The sequence below is a fragment of the Mytilus galloprovincialis genome, chromosome 2 (genome assembly GCF_965363235.1).
Source record: "Mytilus galloprovincialis chromosome 2, xbMytGall1.hap1.1, whole genome shotgun sequence".
NCBI classification, from domain to species: Eukaryota; Metazoa; Mollusca; class Bivalvia; order Mytilida; family Mytilidae; genus Mytilus; species Mytilus galloprovincialis.
This window is the reverse complement of record NC_134839.1, coordinates 44,229,080-44,254,886: the sequence shown is the minus strand read 5'-3', so window position 1 is coordinate 44,254,886 and position 25,807 is coordinate 44,229,080. Positions and strand designations below refer to the sequence as shown.

General features: G+C 30.9%; 1 protein-coding gene and 1 long non-coding RNA gene across 2 annotated transcripts in view; both read right to left on the bottom strand.

Moving 5' to 3' along the window:
* LOC143063649 (angiotensin-converting enzyme-like) overlaps positions 1-25,807 on the bottom strand; it is a 183,554-nt gene that overhangs the window by 115,061 nt on the left and 42,686 nt on the right. The gene's annotated exons all lie outside the window — the stretch shown is intronic.
* Positions 15,190-22,001, bottom strand: LOC143063648 (uncharacterized). The gene is made up of 3 exons (XR_012975071.1): positions 21,877-22,001; positions 19,417-19,629; positions 15,190-15,779 (listed from the first exon to the last, which is right to left on the bottom strand). It is a non-coding gene; the product is annotated as an uncharacterized LOC143063648 (long non-coding RNA).

The window sequence follows — 25,807 nt, the reverse complement described above, 5'->3', positions numbered from 1 at the left end:
CAAAGTTAATGTTTTTCTTACCATGTGTTTGTCGGTCCCAGTACTTAAAATCTTTCAATCCTTTATAGGTGGATTTTACATACATAAATAAAGTCGTATAATAAAAAAGCAAAATGAGGTTGTTAAATTTGATGTATGCTTTTTTACTTTTACTGTTAAAACTGTGGTTTTTTTTGTGATATCCATTTGACGTGACTCTGAACAAATGCATCCGTTTATTACATTGAACAACAACATTATTTTATTTCTACCTGTTTGACGTCAAACGCGCGATTCTACGTCAAAGTTTATGTTAATCTAACCATGTTTCTGTCAGGGTGAGGATTCGGTCCCAGTACTTAAAATCTTTCATTCCTTTAAGGATGGATTTTACATATATAAATAAATTCGTATAATAAAAAAGCTAAATGATGTTGTTAAATTTGATGTTTATAGATATAGGAAGATGTGGTGTGAGTGCCAATGAGACAACTCTCCATCCAAATAACAATTAATAAAAGTAAACCATTATAGGTCAATGTACGGCCTTCAACACGGAGCATTGGCTCACATCGATCAAAAAGCTATAAAGGGCCCCAAAATTACTTGTGTAAAACCATTCAAACGGGAAAACCAACGGTCTAATCTATATAAAACCGAGAAACGAGAAACACTTATAAATTATATAAACAAACGACAACTACTGTACATCAGATTCCTGACTTAGGACAGGTGCAAACATTTGCAGCGGGATTTAACGTTTTAATGGTACCAAACCTTCTCCCTTTTTCTGAAACAATAGCATAGCATCACAACATAGAAAACCACACGATAAAATATCAATTGGAAGGCTTAACTCAATAAAAAAAAACGTAAATTAACACACTATGAACGATTACATTTGATCTGCGATACCTGAATGCAAATGCAGTTAATAAAATATTAGGGACAAACATTCAAAGCCAAAAAGCAAGCAAACAAGTCCAAACAAAGCCATGGCAAGACACCACAGCGAAATATTTAACCCTTCGAAAATAATCACTTTTGGAGAGAGAAAAAAACCGGTTTTAATAATATTTACAGGTAAATGAAAGATAACTTTGTCGTTTTAGGTATACTACTTTTGTGTATAAAATTCTTCCAATAATTAGGAATACCAAGAAAGTTCTGTCATATAAATACATAATTTTACACTAGATACAAATGGGGGTGAATATCAACAATAAAACTATACAATTAGAGCTAGCTAAAACTTCCCTGTACAGATTTAAGGAGAATAATCTTGATGTGCATACACATGTAGTACAAAGAAGTGAAAATTAGTAGATATTCCAAATAATCAAAGCTGGTACATGTATATAGACACGATCCATATTAATATATGCATGTTTGGGCTTTTTTGTTACATTTGTTTTTATAGTGATTAAGATGACAACACAATATTGCTGTTCTTCTATTTTTGACATTTTTATCGGTTCTGTCTGTTTGTTTTGTTCACGCATCGTTGTCAATATAATAGGCAACTTTCGAGTTCAATGCATTTCCGTCAAAAACTTTGGTTTTAGTGAACACCATTCGTGCGTTAAGGGGCGTCGTCACTTCCGTTCTAATGTTGAGCAAGTGGTTGGAAAACTATAAAGCTATATTGCACGATTCATTCTGCAAATTGAATTCTCATAATTGTATTTCAGCACTGCATTCATTAGGAAATTGTTATTAAGTACCTACAGAACAAATATTATTTCTAGTTTATCCTGCACAATGACGATCACTAAGACGCTTGATAAACGTTTAAGGTGGCTCGGGACTATTCGAATGCGCATAATTTCACGCATGAATTACAAAAGTATTTGTCGTAAATTCGATATAATTTTTTTTAATATTTTGATTGATTAGAAATGTCAAATCATTGTAGTTATGTAACTAATAGAATATTTTCGTTATTATCGGTATTTTTTAAAGGGTGAAATGACAATTCACCCATTTTCACCATTTTCCCGCCAAAATTTGGGTTTTAAGGTAAAATATTTTTTTTCCTTATCGGTGACCTATGTTTTTTATTGGCTCATTCTTTGAAGCTATATTCCAGCTTTTCATATAACAGTTTTGGACCAATTGTTGTAGAACGTTTTTTTGATATTCCGAAAAAAATATGTCAACAACTCTATTTCCCCTATCATTTCATTGAAAAATGGTCCCTTTTACATACCTGTTTAAAAGTAAAATTTTGAGCTTAAATGGTCCGTGACCCCCTATTTTTTTTTTGGACCAATTTGAATCATTTTCTTTAAAGAATAAAATAACCAAAAATACGGCACTTCTGATAGAAACTTCGAATACGCCCGAGCCACCTTAAAGTGCAGGGATACAGGAGATCCCCTCTATCTGGTAAATGACGTCATAAAGGCGCGCATAATTGACGATTTTTCTCCGGTGGTCTATTGGTGTCAGACCAACAATTAAAAGTCCCTATTTGTTCAACCAAATTTTGCAATTTTCATAGCTTTCTAAATTTTTTATCTTAAGTTTAACCTCTTACAAACCAGGTATGTCCTGAATCGTACAGGTATCACCTTTCTTCATGCCAATTTTCAACATACCTTTAAAGCCATATAAGAAAGAAGAGACCTTCCGAATGGATGTACCACTAAAAATAACCCCTGGTTTTCTTGAAATCTTAAATTAGTATACTATGGAGCGCATTAATCCTCAATTTTTATTGTCAACTCGTAGACAAGTAAATTTGGGCTCAAAATGGTCTTTATATATTTCTCTTTCACCAAAAGTTTCATTTCTGCAAATTTGTTGGGTAGTTTAAGTAAACAATGACATCAAATGCACTATTTTTTGTCCGAGTAGGCCTACTTTCACGTTCTAAATTTGAGGGAGTAATTGGTGGTGTGACACCTAAAGAGACAAAAAAAGTGATTAGAAATCTTTTATTTTGCTTTATTCTTAATCCTTAGTCAATTTGTAGTTAAAAACAGCCTATCTGAGCATTATGCGACTTATATTAAAAATTTCACAGCTCAATTTAAACTGACTGTAATGTATGACTTTGATAGAAAATACTTGAAAATTTCATTTTGGGCTACAGGAACATAAACTTTCAATATCAAGATCAGTTTTTGCTGATTTTTCTTTGTTTGTTCTACTACTTTAAAGACTTTTCACAATTTTTGCAATGAATTTGGTAAAAAATCCAAGGTATTGAAGTGTCAAGGAATATTGACCCCCCTTTTTTTCATCTGGTGTCAGTAAAGTACTACAAATTGATCAAAAGTGCAGTCATGGTCATTTAACTGTGTTTATTTACATCAGTTGATAAAATTTAAGATATAAAAATTTCATTTGGAATAATAAATGGTACTTTTGTGAGTTTCTGCAGTGTTTACATTAAGCTATGCTATCTGCCAAGTACATATTATGACGCAATGATATAAGGGGTAAAAATCAAATAATTTCATTAAATCTGCATGACAAAATTTGTTTGGGGGTAGTAAACAACCTATGTTTCAATGTTTAACACCACAGAATAACTTTCTGTGCATTTATAACATTATTTAGGACATTTTTTATATTAAAGCATATTGTCAGGGTGGGAAAAGCTGAAAATAGCACAAACTCAAGTTTTAGGCTCTAAATTTGCAATATGTGACATTTTGCCCCCAAAAAGATTGAAATGTGGCTACTATTATCTCAAATGATCAGTTAAGACAAAAAAAAACAATTGTTTTCTGATTTTGATGTTTCACCGCATTTTGCTAAAGAGACAAAAAAGTTGATTAGAAATCTTTTATTTTGCTTTATTCTTAATCCTTAGTCAATTTGTAGTTAAAAACAGCCTATCTGAGCATTATGCAACTTATATTAAAAATTTCACAGCTCAATTTAAACTGACTGTAATGTATGACTTTGATAGAAAATACTTGAAAAATTCATTTTGGGCTACAGGAACATAAACTTTCAATATCATGATCAGTTTTTGCTGATTTTTCTTTGTTTGTTCTACTACTTTAAAGACTTTCCACAATTTTTGCAATGAATTTGGTAAAAAATCCAAGGTATTGAAGTGTCAAGGAATATTGACCCCCCTTTTTTTCATCTGGTGTCAGTAAAGTACTACAAATTGATCAAAAGTGCAGTCATGGTCATTTAACTGTGTTTATTTACATCAGTTGATAAAATTTAAGATACAAAAATTTCATTTGGAATAATAAATGGTACTTTTGTGAGTTTCTGCAGTGTTTACATTAGGCTATGCTATCTGCCAAGTGCATATTATGACGCAATGATATAAGGGGTAAAAATCAAATAATTTCATTAAATCTACATGACAAAATTTGTTTGGGGGTAGTAAACAACCTATGTTTCAATGTTTAACACCACAGAATAACTTTCTGTGCATTTATAACATTATTTAGGACATTTTTTATATAAAAGCATATTGTCAGGGTGGGAAAAGCTAAAAATAGCACAAACTCAAGTTTTAGGCTCTAAATTTGCAATATGTGACATTTTGCCCCCAAAAAGATTGAAATGTGGCTACTATTATCTCAAATGATCAGTTAAGACAAAAAAAAACAATTGTTTTCTGATTTTGATGTTTCACCGCATTTTGCTAAAGAGACAAAAAAGTTATTTAGAAATCTTTTATTTTGCTTTATTCTTAATCCTTAGTCAATTTGTAGTTAAAAACAGCCTATCTGAGCATTATGCGACTTATATTAAAAATTTCACAGCTCAATTTAAACTGACTGTAATGTATGACTTTGATAGAAAATACTTGAAAATTTCATTTTGGGCTACATGAACATAAACTTTCAATATCAAGATCAGTTTTTGCTGATTTTTCTTTGTTTGTTCTACTACTTTAAAGACTTTCCACAATTTTTGCAATGAATTTGGTAAAAAATCCAAGGTATTGAAGTGTCAAGGAATATTGACCCCCCTTTTTTCATCTGGTGTCAGAAAAGTACTACAAATTGATCAAAAGTGCAGTCATGGTCATTTAACTGTGTTTATTTACATCAGTTGATAAAATTTAAGATATGAAAATTTCATTTGGAATAATAAATGGTACTTTTGTGAGTTTCTGCAGTGTTTACATTAGGCTATGCTATCTGCCAAGTACATATTATGACACAATGATATAAGGGGTAAAAATCAAATAATTTCATTAAATCTGCATGACAAAATTTGTTTGGGGGTAGTAAACAACCTATGTTTCAATGTTTAACACCACAGAATAACTTTCTGTGCATTTATAACATTATTTAGGACATTTTTTATATAACAGCATATTGTCAGGGTGGGAAAAGCTAAAAATAGCTCAAACTCAAGTTTTAGGCTCTAAATTTGCAATATGTGACATTTTGCCCCCAAAAAGATTGAAATGTGGCTACTATTATCTCAAATGACCAGTTAAGACAAAAAAAACAATTGTTTTCTGATTTTGATGTTTCACCGCATTTTGCTTAAAGGTGTCAGACCACCAATTAAAAGTCCCTATCTGTTCAACCAAATTTTGCAATTTTCATAGCTTTCTAAATTTTTTATCTTAAGTTTAACCTCTTACAAACCAGGTATGTCCTGAATCGTACAGGTATCACCTTTCTTCATGCCAATTTTCAGCATACCTTTAAAGCCATATAAGAAAGAAGAGACCTTCCGAATGGATGTACCACTAAAAATAACCCCTGGTTTTCTTGAAATCTTAAATTAGTATACTATGGAGCGCATTAATCCTCAATTTTTATTGTCAACTCATAGACAAGTAAGTTTGGGCTCAAAATGGTCTTAATATATTTCTCTTTCACCAAAAGTTTCATTTCTGCAAATTTGTTGGGTAGTTTAAGTAAACAATGACATCAAATGCACTATTTTTTGTCCGAGTAGGCCTACTTTCACGTTCTAAATTTGAGGGAGTAATTGGTGGTGTGACACCTCGAATTTTATGCGACTGTCATACAAGTGAGAGGTTTAGCTAGCTATAAAACCAGGTTCAATCCACCATTTTCTACATAATAAAATGCCTGTACCAAGTCAGGAATATGACAGTTGTTATCCATTGGTTTGATATGTTTGAGCTTTTGATATTTTCATTTGATTAGGGAATTTTCTTTTTGAATTACCTCGGAGTTCGTTGATCTTGTTATTTTAGTTTTATTACAACTATCTTGTGAAATTTTTTTTATATATAAAAATGATCGCTGTAAAATTAATTTTTATGATAACTTGAAAACTGGTAATTCATCACCATTTATGGAGTATCGTTTTGGATGATTTTAAAAGTAATAAAAGAATTTAAAATAATGAAAGTTTTAAAATTTTCCTCGAAATGCTCGGATTATAACACAATATTGACTGCAGTACCCCTATTTTTGACATTTTTACCTATTCTGTCTGTTTGTTTTATTCACCCATCGGTGCCAATAAAATGGAATTTGACGAGACTGTCACTGAGATTTAGCTAGCTATACAACCAGGATTAATCCACCATATCTACATAATAAAATGCCTGTATCAAGATGTGTTTGAGCTTTCGATTTTGCCATTTGATTAGAGACTTTCCTTTTTGAATTTTTCTCAGAGTTCAGTAATTATGTGAATTTACTTTTTATGTCACTTCCAAAGACCAAAAATTATTAAATTATTACACCCTATATCAAAAGAACATGTGACAATAAGGCAGCAACCATTTGATTTTCTGGGGGGGGCTATGTTTTTTTTTCTGGACAAAAACAATCTATTTTTTTTCGCGACAAGTCGAAAACAATTGTTTTCTTTCTATTTTAGCATTACATATAGTGGCAGCTGAGGGTGAAACAAACAATTTTTTTTTCTCAGAATGAAAAACAAATTATTTTTTTCTCCAAAAACTGGAAACAAACTTTTTTTTCTCCAAAAACTGGAAACAAACTTTTTTTTCCAAAAAAAAACATAGCCCCAGAAAATCAAATGGTTGCTGCCTAATCGAGTTATTTTTCCCAGTCATAACAATTGAGGACAGATGCAGCTTAATTTTTCATGTTTATTATGCCTATTTCTAGACTGCATTAATGACTAATGATTCATTTTCAATTCATATTGCACGTCTTTATTTGAAGAAATATGGTATGCAAACGTGTATGGTAGTTTAAACTCTATGTTAAGATAATGTTAAGACTGCTGCTTTAAAATAGTATATAATTACAGCTGAACTTGCTGGACAAGATATAACATACAGGCCATTTTGAAATGATTTTCAATAAATAAATTCACAGTATCACTGCGTCAATTGTGCAAAGGAAAACAAAAATAAGGTGATTTTTTTATCGATTTATGTAAATATTTACAGTAAATGTGTATAATTAGGAATCATGTATTAATCTTTGAAATCGTCCTAGAGTTTGACTACTTGGGGTATTTTATTGACAAGAACGGGAAAGGAGTAGGTCCGGTAAGGGCCGATTTTGGTCTCAAATTTTAGGTTCATCTGACGAAAGATTTTGGACATTTTTTAAACACTTAAGTGTCTATTTCAATTGATTCAATTAGTTTATGTGAAAGATTTTTACTGATTTAGTCATTAAAAACGCTCCGATTAAAGCTTAAATATGAAAAATCTATCAAATACATATGCCAAAAAAAACGTCACTTTTCAGATGGTTTTGTCAAAATTGAAAGTGGCCGCATCCATGTTCTTCCTCAACCTTTATATATGTTATGTAATATCATCAAATACAACTTACATTTCAATATTATGAATGAATACGAATGCGGCCACTTTCATTTAAGACGGAAACCGTCTAAAATTTAACTAAAATGCTAAAATTGTGAAGATTTCAGTAATTTAGCATGACTTAATCCTTTCACGGATTTGGCTATACTTTTTGGGAACTTTTGGATTATAGCTCTACATCTTTTATATAAGCTTTGGATTTTACATATTTTGGCCACGAGCATCACTGAAGAGACATTATTTGTCGAAATGCGCATCTGGTGCAGAAAAATTGGTACCGTTAATGTTATTAATGAATCTAGTACCCGATATGTGCATTATATTGTCAAAAACAGTCCATATCTATGTAGCAGAAGCATTCTTCTTTCCAGTAAATAGCTAAAAGATTACATTTTCACAATTTTGTAAAACTGCTATATTTTGGGGCCAAAAAGGGGTCTTACTGAACCTACTCCTTTTAAAAAGACAATTTTATTGAAAGTTGAAAAGGGGACAAAGGCGATGTATGAGATACTTAAAAGGTAATATTTCCTAGCATATCAATTTCTTGACAGTTAGATCTTTTTGATGGAGTAGTTAAACCTTGTCTGTTATGTGAATCAGAAATATGGAGATTGACTATCTGTGATATTATTGAAAAGGTTCATTTGAAATTTTGTTGGTTGCTCCTGACTCTATAAATTTTCAACTCCCAACTGTATGTTATACAATGAGCTAGGACGTTTTCGACTTACATTAATGATAACTAAGGATTATATCCTACTGGTCGAAATTGGAAAACCGTCTACGTTTTCTTGTATTATATATAAACTACTGCACCACTTTTATTGTACCAAAACATAGTTTTTTAATGGTTAAGATTTGTTAAAAGTATATTTAATGAATTTAGATTTTCCGGAGCACACAGCTCTTATTAAATGATGAACGGTTGAAACAGAATATTTAAGCAAGATTGTGTGATCAATTCAAACAAATATGATATAAGAATATTCAAAATTGTTCGAAAGTTTTGATGTGTATCCCTCAGTTTTAGTTTGTAACCCGGATTTGGTTTTTTTTTTCAATCTATTTTATATGAATACGGTATACTACCGTTGCCTTTATTGAATCGTCGTATTTTAAGAATTTATTTTGTTTTAAGAATAATTTGACATTTTAGACGAAAAAGATTTTTTGAAATTATGTAATCTTAGTTTATGTAGCCAAAAACTTCCAATCGAACTCTGAAGATAGATCAGTAACAAAAGGGGGAAGAGAAAAAGTTATTTTTGCATTCTACACAATGGAGATGAATTCCATTTCGTTATAAATTGTTTTCCTTTTAAAGATGAGAGAAATAAATTTATAAATAAAACCTTGAATATTATTTACTAAAATTATGTCTTCTACAATTAGGACAGATTTAATAAATGTTAGGTTGTACGAGTTATAATAAAGCCAAGGCCGTAACTAGTCTCTTTTAATGTTGAGGCAAAATATATTTTTGGCGAGGTATCTGGGGGCTGCTCAAGGCCCCCAGAAGCTCTGAGAAAAATAATGCAAAATCGTGCATTCTGAGCGTTTCCCGGACTCTTTCTTACATTGAAAAGAAATATTCATTTTTAGCTATTTCTTCAGTCGACAATATTCTTGTCTCAAAGCAAAAACATAGATTCATTGTAATTTAAGACTTTTAGGTTTTACGGGGACAACATTAAATGTAGACCGATATGTAGGATAAAGCAAAAACCGAAATTCACATAAGCATTATGTCTGTCTGTTCTTGTCTTGTATTGTGCTTAATTCAGACTTTGGTGATTTTTTATGACTAGATTTAAATATAGTGACAATGAAGTATTAGACTATAAGTATACCGTGAGCCAGTACTGCTTATGTCGACACTAAGAACCATCTTGACCTTGTTTTACGGTATTAATGATTCTTTTATTTTTGAAGACCTTCCATCAACTATCAAGCTGAAGAATAGGAAAAAAAACTTTGGCCGTTGATCATTTGTATTTTTTCTATGTATTGACTTTGTGTGAGATAAGGTCCTGTGCACGCTTACTCCATATTCTTTTATTTTCTGTTTAAGAGTCTGAACACGACTTCATGCAAGTTTAATCCTTCAATGTAAAAGGTCATATGGCAATACATTGACGTTTTTTTAAAGATGATTTGATACCGGGAACAATTGATGGTCTTACTTTAATTTAAACCATGTCAGCTATCTAGTTTTATCTACAAAAAAGAGCCAGTTTTGTATTCTTTGATATCAAGTTCAATTCTCCATGCAGAAACGACAATTTTTTTTTATATCCAGTAGCATCGTATATTCTTAAAATAGTTTCTCGTACAATGTCTGGACATCGGTGGACTTGCAACATTGCAAAATCACACCTTACAAATGAAAATCAACACTATGCAGACTATACTGAGTTATAAAGTAGGACAATAAATGAACAAAAGACACACCCGGAACACAGAAGTACAAACAATAGACCATCAACTCTGAAAACTAAAAGTAAAATAGAAACATGGGTCACGAAAAACATGCAGGGGCGATATCAGAGAGTGAAGAGAACTTGCTTCTTGCAAGACACTTTCCGTGAAAATAATTCAGGTTGATATCTTGTTTCATTTTGTTTTTGTTTTTTTTTGTTTGAAATTTCCAACATGAGGCATTTGCCTCATTTGCCTCCATGTAGTTACGGCCCTGGAAGCGAGTGTTTCCTCCTGAATAAATTGTACACAATAAATACAAAATTGTGTTCAATCTGTAAAGCAATTAATCACTTTGACTTAATACGTCTGTCTTTAAACTAACGCACTTATAATAACTACTAAATAACTGTTTTTGTATTTACATTAGTAGGTTATGTTGAAATAAATGACATTTTTACCTTTCATTTATAGAATATAAAATTTACCTTACTTTTACGCATTTACATAAACTGCTGTAAACAGACTCTTATTCAAATTGATAAAAGTTTTCCATATGTAACTACCACGAAGTTGACTGTAAAGTGTCATTGTTCTGGTTTATTATTTTGGTAGTGATAGTGTTTGGAACTCTAGAGTATTTATTGAATTATTGTGTTTTTATCGTCAACTCAACTGGCATGTCGGTGCATGCCTTAATTGAATAGCACTTCAATCCAAAAAAGTAGTGATGAGTGCATGCAGAATATATAATAAACATTTTGCCCACGCTATAGTAATACATGTATTATCAATCGGTTCGTTTTATAATATCCGAAAATTGTTATTTCCAAAGCGCCCATTTAATTTGTAACGGACGAAATTAGTGTTTTAAAAAAACACAATACATTTCAGAAATAAAAATAGACAAATACGCCATACCAAACCATTCTTTGATTAATATGGCTATATCTTAAAATGCACCCGTATCAAACTGTTATTATTTTGAATTCAAAAGGTTGTTACGTTTAAATTTCAAACCGTTATCTTGGATTGCTATCAAAAAGACAAGAACTCTTTAAAACTTGTTTTTTTTATAAATTGGAGTAATAGTGACACTTTATTCCAATTATAAATAGATATGTTCATATCGTCGGTGTTTTATAACTTAGTCATTTAACTTAAAACACTGGACACTTTAAATTTGCAAAACACTCATTTGCAAATCCGCCGCCGCCTCAAATAAGAGCTACAGTGTCATGTATATAACCAAAATGTGCGGAATTACATGGGATTCAATAATTTCATTTGTTTTCTACTGTCACTATTATATTTATTTTGCTATTTGATTTATAAAAAACATGGGATTTTCAATATCCCATGGGACAGGGCAAAATCCCATGGGATTTACCATTATCCCATGGGATTTTTTTTTGTCCCATGGGATAATTGTAGTCCCATGGGATATTTGTTGTCCCATGGGATTATTATTATCCCATGGGATTTTTAATATCCCATGGGACAAAATAAAATCCTATAGGATTCAAATTATAAATATATAGATATAAATATACAGTAATGTGTATGTTACAATGTATTCTATTTGGTAGTAAATTGTTATAAGATGAATCTTTTTAATTGAATATCTTTTTTCTTTGGAAATGTTAATTCCACATATTGTTCTATAACTGTTCAAAACAAAAATAATGTGATAGAAAAACTACCTCTAACATCAAAGTTAGTTGCATTATTCATAAAAATCAGATTAAAATCTTAATCATCCCAGTCCTTATTGTCGGTTGCTAAGGAACATAATTTTCCTTAGCAACCAAGGAAAAATTTACCTCAAAATGACAAAATTTCAATTATGAACAGCTCATTTATTATGTCAGATAGCTTTTAATAGTTTACCATTAAATGAACACAGAATATGCTTTATAAAGATATATTTATTAAAGTAAATCATATACGGTGAAATACAGTATAGAATGTCAGAGCTAATAGCTATTTTAAGTACTGTGGATCTTAAGCAAAAAGAGTCAAATTCGACCAAATTTGGTCACTAAAATAATTTTTTTGCAGAAATATAGCCAAAACATGACTCACTACACTTAAAGATTAGGTATTTAGCTAATCATTTATGAAAAAATATCTCTGGGTAAACATATTTTAAATCAATGGCGGATAATTCAAATTGGGTCATATTAGGGGTGTAAACTGTTCATGTACGCCAATTTTTTATATGTTTGTTATCATACCAGACAATTTCCACCATAAAAACCAACTAACATAAATTATGTTACATTTATGTTGGTGTTTGTTGAATATGTTTGTTCAAATGACTGACCTATGGTTGACAATAAAAAATCTTAATGCAAACCTTAAAAAAAGAGGGGGGGGGGGGGGGGGGGGGGGGTAGTAGTGACATATTTTTTTTTTTTGCACAAAAAATTTAGAAATAGAGAGGCACTAAAATCAAAGAATTTTGGGATGGATACTACAAATGATTTTCTTTAAAAACAGAGATAAATAAAATGGGTTCATCACTAGGTTCATTATATCTATGGAAAATTTGGGTTTTATGTTAAAAATTGGGGATTTTGAGAATCAATTTATTTTACAGGGTTTACTTTGAGTAATTAAGTAAAAACTCTTAAATCAAAACTGAACATATAACTTGGTAATTTGTTTTCTTCAATTCAATTTAAAGTAAAGGTTAGAGGACAAAATACTACATCTTTGTTGAAAAACCGTAATTTTGGAATTAAGTGTACTTTAGGCAGATGCTAATTCTAACATGTATCACTTTTTCTATGTTGTGATGTTATGCTATTGTTTCAGAACTAGAGTTTCTAAAGAGCCTGTGTCGCTCACCTTGGTCTATATGATAATTAAAAAGAGGAAGCAGATTGATTCATGACAAAATTGTGTTTTGGTGATGGCAAGACAAGACAAAATATTTTATTTCCTCAGACACAAACGTGTACACGAGGTCAAAGCATACATATAAATCGATGGTGATGTGTTTGTACATCTTACTTTACTAAATATGTTTACTACTTACAATTATCTCTATCTATAATGAACTTGGCCCAGTAGTTTCAGTGGAAAATGTTGGTAAAAAATTTACAAATTTTATGAAAATTGTTAAAAATTGACTATAAAGGACAATAACTCCTTAGGGAGTCAATTGACCATTTTGGTCATTTTGACTTGTTTTAGGTCTTACTTAATTTGCTGTACATTATTGCTGTTTACAGTTTATCTCTATCTATAATAATATTCAAGATAATAACCAAAAACAGCAAAATTACCTTAAAATTACCAATTCAGGGTCAGCAACCCAACAACGGGTGGTCCGATTCATCCGTAAATTTCAAGGCAGATGGATCTTGACCTAATAAACTATTTAGATCTTTGTCTTGGGGATGTGCTTTTGGCATTAAGACCTGATAACTTCCTGGTTTTATACTGCTATTTTATTTGCGCTATTTTATTTACGTACAATGAACTTAACTGATTTGGATATGTTATATATAGATGTACATTAAACAAATAGCCAGCCCTACAAATCCCATGTCCGATTTGCTCTAAATGCTTTGGTTTTTGAGTTATAAGCCAAAATCTGCATTTTATATTCAATTTTTAGCCGTGGCGGTCACCTTAATTAGATGGCCGTGTCACTGGACACATTTTTTAAACTAAAAACCCCAAAGATGATTGTGGCCGAGTTTAGATTAATTTTGGCTAGTAGTTTCAGAGGAGAAGATTTTTGTAAAAGATTACTAAGATTTACGAAAATATGTTAAAAATTGAATATAAAGATCAATAACTCCTAAAGGGGTCAACTGACCATTTAGGTCATGTTGACTTATTTGTAAATCTTACTTTCCTGAACATTATTGCTGTTTACAGTTTATCTCTATCTATAATAATATTCAAGATAATAACCAAAAACAGCAAAATTTCCTTAAAATTACCATTTCAGGGGCATCAACCCAACAACGGGTGGTCCGATTCATCTGAAAATTTCAGGGCGGATAGATCTTGGCCTGATAAACAATTTTGTCTGTCAGATTTGCTCTAAATGCTTTGGTTTTTGTGTTATAAGCCAAAAACTGCATTTTACCCCTAGGTTCTATTTTTAGCCATGGCGGCCATCTTGGTTGGTTGGCCGGGTTACCGGACACATTTTTTAAACTAGATACCCCAATAATGATTGTTGCCAAGTTTGGTTTAGTTTGGCCACGAACTATCAGAGGAGAAGATTTTTGTAAAAGTTAACGACGACGGACGAAGATTTTCAAAAAGGGGAAATAACTAATTTTTCGAAATTACATCCAAATTAGTTTGAGCATGTAATTTTCAATTGCTGGAATATGTTATATGATATATTTACCCTCGATACATCTAAAAATAGTTTTTTTCATAAGAAAGGACTATTTTATCATGAAAATATTCATATGAAAAATATTTATTTACAAATAGAACCTAAAAAAAGGGGAATTTCAGGGTAAATTATAATGACTAGTATTCCTCTTTTGGCAACTTTCTGCAACATTTACCCAAGAATTTTTTTGCAGCATTTTGTTGACAAAACATCCATAATTTTATATTTTATTGTCCTTTATGTGAGGATTTCTGCGTTTTCGGTAAAATCAGATTTAAAAAATGGAAAAAATCGGGAAAAATCATGCCAATTTTTGTGTTAGGTGGACCCCCTTTTGAACCAAAAAACTGTTTTTATTCGAAAAATTTGTCAGTTAGCAGTTTAAATGATTGAATTCTTCTCTTATACTCATGAAAATAACAAAAAATGTTATGCTTTATCTCATTTTTACCATAAAAGACGATGTTAGCCATTTCTCCTTGCTATATTAATATATACATATGATGTCATGTTGTTTCCATGGCAACCAGACTATACAGATTTTTTTTATTGATTTTTTTTTAATTTGACTGTTAGTTTGGACCATTTCAACTTAAAAAAAAATGATCGAAAAAAAATAATCTGGCCAAAATTTTTCATATTTGGTCTATTATTACAGAGAATTGAAGTTAACTTTTAAACAACAAAGTAGATAATGTAAGTATCAATATATGTTTATTTATGAATTATAGAATACTTTGAAACACTGTTATTTACCATTTGAAATCAATGAAAAACTCTAATATAAGGCTGAACATACTAGTACTGTAAATTCAGAAATTATTGCGTGCATTTATTATTGGATTTTTGTCATTTAAGACTAAAATGAGATTTTAATATTTTACGATTTTGAGATCAGTTTAATTCATATAAAATATTTCTAAATGGGAGTTTAAATTATTGCTTTTACAACTGTGTTGCAATTTTTGCAAATATAAACCCTCACAATAATTCTTGAATTTACAGTAGCTATTTAAGTAAATCTATTTTTTTGCACAATATCCCTCCACACAAAACATTAATAGTTTCTTATCATCCAGCATTGTGTAATCTTATAGTCCAATTTTTGGTCATTCAGCACAGAACATTGACATTATTGTGGTTTCAATATCTTTTGGTATTTAAAAGATCTTCAAATCATTGACTGAGTGATGAAAATAATAGCTGATCCAACTTTTGTCTTTGAATTTATTCTGGTCTTGTTTCTATGTTTTCTCCATTTATTCTAGGTGATGAATTTCAATCCTTCTGAAAAAGAACCAATAAAATCTGAAGTATTATATAAAAATTTTTGCATACATGAAGCAATAATATGATTTTTAATATAAATAGCTATGCGGTATGGATTTTACTGATTGTTAAAGGTTGTCCAGTGTCATCAGTTGCTAACCTCTTACATCCTTTGGTCTCTGATGGAGAGTTGTCAAATTAGCAATATACCACATCTTCCTATTTTAATACTACCGGTATATAACAATCAATTAATTTATTCTTCTTTAAAATATTTGGGTATTTTCCCAAGTTATATATATCATATATATATAAAGATCAATGTTAAAACTTTAGGCAATTATAATAACATATTCCATTATTCACTAGAATTTTCAATATATTATAAATACAAAATGCAGACAACAGAAACAATATATCTTTAAGCTTTTGAAGTTCTGACAGAGTTCAATTTGTGTTTAATTTCAATGTAAAAATACCTTGAAATCTTCGGACATATTGGAAATTATAACATTGATACAAAAAAATATATTGTTTTATACTTATTTTTTGTGTTGTTGGCTTGCTGTCTCATTTTACAGTTATACATACATCAATAATCTTCTTCTTTATTAAAAGTAAATATGGGATATTATTTCTATAATCTGAAAACATTATATTTCTATCGAATAACTTATTACCAAGTTCACAAACACAAGATTCAAGATTTCAAGATTTTATTGTAAAGCAACGCTCAGACACATAAATGTGTAACATGAGGTACATATATACAATGGTAAACATGATTTATAATACAAAGGTAACATTAAAAAAAAAAAATAAAAAACAATATAATTAAAAAAAAAAAAAAAAAAAAAAAACAACAATAAAAAAAATAAAAAAAAATAAGACAAATTAATATACATATCACAATAGGTTATTCAGCTTTTTGATAAAAGATGCCACCTGTCTATATAAATTGACATTACAGTAAGATAACATTACAGATAATTTCTGTTTACTTGGATGCTTCGTATAATAACTAGGGATATGTTTTCTCTAAAAGTAACCAGTTGAGGAGACTTGCATATAAAAAGATAGTGAAATTCGTCTCCTACACTTTCTTTACATATGTGACATTTTCTGTCCTCCGCCGGAATATTGTGCCAACGCCCAGTTTCAATGGGAATTTTTATATTAGACGTTCTTAATTTTGTCATCCAGATTCTTGCATTTTCCGGTATTTTTATTAAATAATTTTCAAATCCAAAACAGTTTTTATAACTAGAATAAAATACACCTCGGGAAGATAATTGGACATCTTGATGCCATTTTTGTATATATTGGTCTTGTAAAACCTGTTTTATCAGATGTTTGTAGTCAGCACTATCTTGATTGACAAACACATATCCTAGTCCTGTATCATTAAATATTGATTCTATAAAGTTCAGCCATTTGAATGATTGACCGCTATTTTGCATTAAACTTAATAATAATCTATACATATTACTACTTAATTTGTCACCATGCATTATCCTTCTCCAAAATGATGTCATTCTTATTTTGACTTTTATTTCTAATGGAAATCTGCCTAATTCTCCATATACCATATAGTTACCCGTTGAAGATCTTACTCTTAGAATACGTTTACAAAAATTTAAGTGAATTTGTTCTAAAATTTTCAGGTTTTCGTATCCCCAAATCTCACACCCATATAAAAGAATAGGCTCTACCATGGCATCAAACATTTTAAGCTGTAAATCCAATGGGATGGCTTGATTTCTAATACTTTTGTACAAGCTGTATAATGCTTTTTGTGCTTGATTAACCAATTTTTTCTTCGCCTCATTGAAAGTACCATTACATTTAAATATGAGCCCAAGATATGAGTAGGTATCGACTAATTCTATATTTTTGCCTTGTAATTTAAATTCAAATTTCCTTCGCACTTTGCCTTTACTAAATACCATACTTTTTGTTTTTGTAACATTAACTTCAAGTTTCCATAATTCACAGTAGTTCTGAAAAATATTTAGTGCATTTTGAATACTTTCTACTGAATCCGCCAGAATGACGGTATCATCAGCGTACAGTATGGCAAACAGTTTCATAATTGAATTTAACTCATTTTGACATTTTTCTTTAACTATCTCAAGGGGACATTCACCTAAATCAATAAAGAATTTTTCTAAGTCATTTAAAAAAATAGAAAAGAGAAAGGGAGATAGATTTTCCCCCTGTCTTACACCAGTTAGACAGGGAAAATATTCTGACTGTTGGTTGTTGTATTTTACACATGATTTAATATTGTTATACATATTAAAAATAACAGTAAATATTTTCCCTTTTATACCACTGTTCTGTAGTTTTTTCCACAGACCACCTCTCCATACAGTGTCGAATGCCTTTCGAAAATCAACAAACGTACAAAATAGTTTTTTTTCCAAAAGATTGATAGAGTGATATTAAGGCATGCAATACGAATAAATTATCGGTTGTAGAGTGACCTTTTCGAAATCCAGCTTGGTTGTATGAAATTAAGGAAATTTCATTTGCAAAAAAGGTTAACCTAGAATTAATTATTGATGTAAAGACTTTTCCTAAACAGCTTATTAATGTTATTGCTCTGAAGTTATCAGGATCCATGGTATCTCCTTTGTTTTTAAAAACTGGTCGTATTATACCAATAGTCCAGTGCTCTGGGATTATTCCGGTTTCTAAAACAATGTTAAATATTTTACAGTAAATATGTACCAATGCTGGAGTTGAATGTTTTATATACTCATTTAAAATATTATCTAATCCTGGTGATTTGTTATTCTTTAAATTTTTTATTGCATCAGTTATTTCAGCTTCCGTAACCTCATCGTTCAAAATTGAATCATACAAAGCATCATCACAAATAGAGTTAAAATCAATATCAATAGCATCATCAGCTGCATCGGGTTCATATTGATTCAATTTTTTAAAATATTCGTAAAATGTGTCAATAGGAATTGGAGGGTTCTGTTTAGTTTGACCGGAATATTTTTTAAGAGTTCTCCAAAAGGCTTTTGTGTCAGATTTCGAGTGGGATCTAAGCTCAGCGGCACATTTTTCTTGATACTTACCAACGTGTTTGTAAGATACTAGTTTTAAGACGTGTATAAATGTTCCAGACCATATAAGTATTTGGACCGTACGTTTACGGTCCGAAACATATAAGTATACTCTTACAGTCCGACCATATGCATACAATCAGACCATTTGAGTATACCCGGTACTTGTACTGTCTAATACCAGAGCTCAACCAAACATGTATTTTTATTTCTACTGCAATTAAACTTTTTGTATTAATCTATTAAAGATTTCAGTAATCTGATAATGTTGATCTGTAATGTATATTTGTTTCTAATAAACTTGACCAACTTCTTTAAATCTTTTAAGACTGTATGCGTAGTCTTAATACTCATATATTCTGGAACATAAACATGATTAACAAGCATTCGACAGGATGTCATGCTAAAATCCCTTAATATTAGTACTAAATTTTGAGTATATACATATATGTAAATCCACAGGCTACTTACTGAAATTCATGGCAAACACTCACCAAAAAATTAAAGAGGATACAATTTAGAGGAAGGACTGGACAGATGAATGCACAAACACTATTAAGACAGAGCATGAAACTTACCAAAAACAAGATGTTTTACATTTATTCTTCAGAAGCAGGAAAATTGAAAAGTTTTTTTTTTCTTTCTCTGCTGTCCATGGTATAAACTTTAAATTCATTTTCGCAAAATATGAAAATCTACAAAAGTAGGACCTTGAACCTCAGCTTATCCACATTTTGACTTTTGAGCTGCATATTTTTTTTTCTTTTCATCTTGCTGACAATCTACATGATCTAAACATAAAAAAATGATAAAAACATAATTCTAGATTAACTTTGTGTTTTTATTTTTGTTGATACAAACAATTTTTCCCAGCTTAAAAGGAAAACATCATCACAAAAAAGGAGGTCATACTAACCGAAATATTTAAACAAACCAAAATTATTACTTGTCGATTAAGATCTTGTCATAAATTAATAGCATTGATACTCTTATTTTTGAAGACCATATATATATATATGTGTCTTTTGAATACTTATATTCCTTTGTATGCATATTAAGATTAATTCCGAGGACTTAAATGTTAAATTAGCATGATTAATTTTACAGTTTCTCAGCTCCATGTGTACAATATGAGAGTATCTTGCAATACTGTATATTCTGATATTCAGAACATATTGTGAGGTTTTTATTAATGCAAATGAGAGCTGTATATCATTCTCATTTCTGAGACATATTTATGAGCTGAAGACCAGTGCCAAAATTTCCTCACTGCATTGAAGACCCATAGGTGAACTTCGGCCGTTGTCTGCTCTTTGGTTGTGTTGTTGTCTCTTTGACAAATTCCCAGTTTCTACTTCCCATTTTATAACATGTATGCAGATTTTTCGTAAATTACAATAATCAATCACGTAATTCTGTCCATTATTTATTTGTTATTGAAAATAAGCAAAAATAAATGCACACAAAATTTAACATTGTTAATAAAGGCTTTTTTTTCAAAACAGTTGCCTACACCGTTAATTTCCTTGTTTGATTTATTTCATATTTTTAAAGCCTTAATAGCTAGCTAGATGGTATGCCTGGATGGATCCAGCCATTGTATAAAGGGGGTTCCCTGTTCCCAACCCAGGATTTAGGAGGGGTGGTTCCAACTATATGTTCCCATTCATTGCATTGATTGTCCAAAAAAAAGGGGGGGGTTCCAAGTTGAACTTCCAACCCCTAGAATCATCCCCCTGTGATCTTGAATTTTTTTCACTTAACCACTGGGGATCTCAACCATTTAAAAGTTTTTCAAACATGCGAGGGTGGGGGTGACCCCCCATGGACTCTCCCTATATTTCATTTGATGTGTTTAATTGTTCAATACAAGAATATATATGGTTTAGGGGTGGGGATCTTGACCGTTTACAAGATAATAGCACATTCTCAAATTGAACGGGATGGGGTGACCCCCAGGGACTTCCTTTTAATTTTAATTGATTTGTTTTATCGTCCCATTCAAAAATATATATGGTTTAGGGGTGGGGATCTGGACCGTTTACAAGATAATAGCACATTCTCAAATTGAACGGGGATGGGTGACCCCAAGGGACTTCCCTTTAATTTTAATTGATTTGTTTTATAGTCCCATTCAAGAATATATATATGGTTTAGGGGTGGGGATCTGAACCGTTTACAAGATAATAGCACATTCTCAAATTGAACGGGGTGGGGTGACCCCAGGGACTTCCCTTTAATTTTAATTGATTCGTTTTGTTGTCCCATTCAAGAATATATATGGTTTAGGGGTGGGGATCTAAACCGTTTACAAGATAATAGCACATTCTCAAATTGAACGGGGATGGGTGACCCCAAGGGACTTCCCTTTAATTTTAATTGATTTGTTTTATAGTCCCATTCAAGAATATATATATGGTTTAGGGGTGGGGATCTGAACCGTTTACAAGATAATAGCACATTCTCAAATTGAACGGGGTGGGGTGACCCCAGGGACTTCCCTTTAATTTTAATTGATTCGTTTTGTTGTCCCATTCAAGAATATATATGGTTTAGGGGTGGGGATCTAAACCGTTTACAAGATAATAGCATATTCTCAAATTGAAGGGGGTGGGGATTACCCCCAAGGGACTCACCCTCCCTTCTTTCTTCCCCCCAAAATACCTGATCACCCCCTTCCCCCCCCCTTTTCCTCATTTCAATCACCCTGATATGATCTGATATAAATTTTAATAGTTTTATCACTTACAATAGGAATTGGTTTAAATTCCCCAATTAATTCTAGTCGGTCAAATATATGAATAAATTGATTTAACCTTTATACCATTATTATCAACATATTTCATGTTTCATATAGAAGGACAAAAGTTTTCTATGGGTAGAAATTAATAGTTGCTAATTTGGGAAGCTTTCAAATTCATAGCATGCCGGTGGCTGTGTTCAAAGTGCTGGGTTTTTTTTTTATCACCCTCGTTGTTTGCGGACTAACGATTTAGGCCTGTGAAGGATAATAGTGTGCGTGCATTAATTTTCTATACCTTCTTAATTAATATTTTCATATACTGACGGCAAGTGTTGTAATGTATCAGTGTCTTATTTGAGGTTACAATGTACCAAATAAAATTACATGGGCGCAGCCATTTTATGAAGGGAACATGACATAGAGATAAAAATAGATGGCTCTCTGTGATTGACATAGAGATAAAAATAGATGGCTCTCTGTGATTGGTTGTTATATCTTTTATATATTTTTCTTCTGGAAGGCATTATGAATGAAGTTTCATGCAAGCACAAATTTGTCCTTAAATGTATGGTATGAAGGGCCGGAAATATTTTTTTTATGTTGCTCAAAATTAGGGAAATTTTTCTGCGAAATCGTCAGGTATCGTGAAAAACCCCAAAATTCACCAAGAAAAGCCATGGGACCATATATATTTGAGTGCGGTAAAATCGCAAATAGATATCGAGCTTCAATTAGACAACAGCAGTTTTTCCATAATTAGTTTATTAAAAGCGCCTTTTAAGGAGATAATTGCTAAAAATAGCATTGCCGGCAATGGGGCCACCATTTAGTACTTTATATCCTTGAGACCAACGTGCTATTTACATGTGCGATCGAAAATGCAGGGGAAGGAAACTTGTCAATTGTGTTTATTTTTAATCCAAAATAAAATAAGCCGCCGTAAAATTAACCTTGGGTAAATTCCTCAAATTGATGACAGAGGCTTCTTTTTTTTAAGCTATATTTTTAATGACTTACACATTTTACCATTATTCTTTTTCTTTCACTATTCTTTGTTCCTTTTTTTCTTTGCCCGTTATTCTCTATTCTGTTAATTCACATCCATCTCTTGTGTGGACTTTCGGTGGTTTATTTTTTTAGTTCTGTGATAAGTCAATATTTCATGCAGGTTCATGAAATAATGGTTTTATTCATATCAGCCAAAAATTGTGCGTGGAATAAATTCAATTTTTATAAACAATTCAACACCACACGTTATGTGAATTTGATTAAAATCGATGAACATGAATTTGACAGCTAGTAGTGACCCTTTTACAGGTAAAATTCAATTTACAAATTCTGACCTACTGGCATTCAACACCAAATTACCTACTTGCTGTATATTGATAAATGTGATTGTATGTCAATACCTCAACATCGTGAATACGCCATGTGAGGTGTTGGTTATGTGTGCTAATTCCGTTCAACTGCTAACAGTTATACGAAAATAGGATAAAAGAAGCAATGGGTATAAAAAAAAAAACTGAAGAAGAAAAGTAAAAAGGAAAAGAAAGTCGTTGAATTATTTATTTTACAATTGTTTAAATATACGCGAGAATGTTTTAGGCAAATTGTCTTTATTTACAGATAAATGTATTTAAGTTCAGGAAATGATTTATTCTTCTGGCGGCTTCAAATATTTTTTTATCAATAACTTATACACAAGGAGACATTTTTGACTTTTGACAGCATGGACCGCAATTAATTAGCAAACACAAATTAAGACACAAAATCGTTTACAAATAAATCTTATAGATTCAGATTCATTCAATAGTTTATTATAGAATGAAAAGGGGGGGGGGGGGTAATACGCTCACATACTTCTAAAAAGATTTGCATATGAAAGCTGTCTAAAGATAATTTTAAATTATTTCAGGAGTTTTGAAAAAAGAATATATATATACAGTTTAATTTTCGACGTCTATACTGTTCCAAAAAGGTGATTCTTTTTAAAGATTTGGTACTTCAGTTTCGACTCAAAATTTCTTTTTGAATTATTAGATGGCAAACTATTTAGGATAAGATTGTATCTGTTCTTTAAGTAATTATGGTGATATTGGCGACGAGATACAAAATATGTACACTGATATTAAGTCCTGTGTTAAACTTGATAATTTGAAAACTGCATTTTTTCCATGTGAAACGGGTGTTAGACAAGGAGAAAAATTATCTCCATTTCTTTTTGCACTATACTTGAATGATCTAGAAGACTTTTTAGGCCAAAATTTGAGCCATGGTTTAGAATATCTAGATTCAGAATGTATACATAGCATAGGTATTTATTTGAAAATGTTTATATTACTATATGCAGATGATACAGTTATCTTTGCAGATACTGCTGAAGATTTACAAAATTCTTTAAATATCTTTGAACAATATTGTAATACTTGGAAACTTACTGTCAATGTCTAAAAGACAAAAATTGTAATTTTTTCTAAACGTAACTGTAACAAGAAATTCAAATTTAATCTATGTAATGATGAAATTGAGATCCAAGATACATAATACATATTTTGGCTTGTTATTCAATTATAATGGTAATTTTTGTAAAGCCAGAAACAAATTAGTTGATCAAGCTCAAAAAGCTTTATACAGTCTGTACCAAAGAATTAATAATATTAGTATCCCTTTAGATTTACAGATAAAACTATTTGATTCTTTGGTAGCTCCAATTTTGACTTATTCCTCCGAAATCTGGGGATATGAAAATAAGATGAATATTGAGAAGATACATTTACAGTTCTGTAAAAAAATTCTTGGGGTGAGGTCATCGACCGCAAATTTCATGGTCTATGGTGAACTTGGCCGATTTCCTATCGAAATTAGTATCAAGATGAAAATGATTTGTTTCTGGTATAAGCTTGTAACAAATGTTGATAAACTGTCTGGAAAACTCTACAAGCTTATGTTTAATTTATGTGAAAATGGAAATAATTCTTTTAAGTGGATTAATTATGTAAAATCTATATTTGATGAAACTGGTAACAGTGAAATTTGGCGGGTACAAGGAAACGTTAATCTGAATTTTTTAAAATTTAACGTTAAACAAACACTCCATGACCAGTTCATACAAAAATGGTTTTCGGATATCAATAACTCATCAAGGGGGAAGTTTTATTCAAAATTTAAGACTGAGTTTTGTATGGAACCGTATCTAATTAGACTTAGAAAATTTAGTAGACTTTATATTTGCAAACTTCGTACTTGTAATATCAAATTTCCGATCGAAACAGGGAGATGGAATAGAATTCCAGAAATTGAAAGAAAATGTAAGCTTTGTAAAACTGGTCTTGGAGATGAGTATCATTACATAGCACTTTGTAACAATGCTGATGTCATTAAAATAAGGAATGCATATATTCCTAATTACTAGTCTACAGAATCAACCCAAATATCAATAAACTTTATGGAATGCTGAAATATTGCAATTTACATGTATTAACTAACCTTTCTATTTTCGTACAAAAGGTTGAAAAACTACTGCTTTCTCTGTAAATCAGCACATATGAATATATTTATATATGTTACACTTTTTGTTACTATCCATTATTGTTTGATTGTGTTCATGTGATCACGTGGTTATTTAAACTTACCGATTGCACGGACTTTTTGTGGTATGGTCAATAGATTTAGTATACATTTAGCTTTGTAAAAATGTTTCATTGTATGTATTCTACTCATTTCACTTCTATGTTATTTGTAAATGTATGTATATTTGTCGCTCCTGTTACGCAGGAAATCTGCGTCTGAGTGTATTTTGAATAAACAGTTAAACAGATTCATTATATTATAGCAAGGGCTTGTACAAGTCCTTGATTAAAGAATTTCAGCAATATAAATAGACGAAAGTAGACTAACAATTATTAAGATCTCCAAGCGGGCCAAATTGTACATCGAAAAAGATCTATATTTCTAAACGTTTTTAAATGATATAACTTGAATAGAAAATTTCCCAACTATGTGAAGATTTTTTATATTTATAAACGTCTTCAATTATTACATACCAAAGAAAAATTTATTTAGCATATTCATATAATTTTATATTTTTTCCAAGTAAACTTTTTTTTGTAAAGTTTACTTCTATGTGTTTATAACCATCAACAGAGACACATTCTCTGCCATCACCAATCAGTCCTAATAATTAAAGATCAATTGACAAAATTCAAATGATGATTGGTATTGAATAT